Source organism: Bison bison, unplaced genomic scaffold (assembly GCF_000754665.1).
Source record: "Bison bison bison isolate TAMUID 2011002044 unplaced genomic scaffold, Bison_UMD1.0 scf7180017864459, whole genome shotgun sequence".
NCBI lineage: Eukaryota > Metazoa > Chordata > Mammalia > Artiodactyla > Bovidae > Bison > Bison bison.
In genome coordinates, this window is record NW_011495021.1 from 656,975 (window position 1) to 657,483 (window position 509).

At 41.1% G+C, this 509-nt stretch overlaps 1 protein-coding gene across 2 annotated transcripts in view; it reads left to right on the plus strand.

Moving 5' to 3' along the window:
• Positions 1–509, plus strand: part of TFPI (tissue factor pathway inhibitor (lipoprotein-associated coagulation inhibitor)) — a 98,300-nt gene that overhangs the window by 57,211 nt on the left and 40,580 nt on the right. The gene's annotated exons all lie outside the window — the stretch shown is intronic.

A 509-nucleotide genomic window follows, 5' to 3' on the forward strand; every position in this document is an offset into this window, starting at 1 on the left:
TATCTGAGGTCATTGATATTTCTCCCGGCAATCTTGATTCCAGCTTGTGTTTCTTCCAGTCCAACGTTTCTCATGATGTACTCTGCAAATAAGTTAAAGAAACAGGACGACAATATACAGCCTTGACGAACTCCCTTTCCTATTTGGAAACAGTCTGTGTTCCATGTCCAGTTCTAACTGTTGCTTCCTGACCTGCATAAAAATTGCTCAAGAGGCAAATCAGGTGGTCTGGTATTCCCATCTCTTTCAGAATTTTCCATAGTTTATTGTGATCCACACAGTCAAAGGCTTTGGCATAGTCAATAAAGCAGAAATAGATGCTTTTCTGGAACTCTCTTGCTTTTCCCATGATCCAGCGGATGTTGGCAATTTGATCTCTGGTTCCTCTGCCTTTTCTAAAACCAGCTTGAACATCAGGAAGTTCACAGTTCACATATTCCTGAAGCCTGGCTTGGAGAATTTTAAGCTATTACCTTACTAGCATGTGAGATGAGTGCAATTGTGTGGTA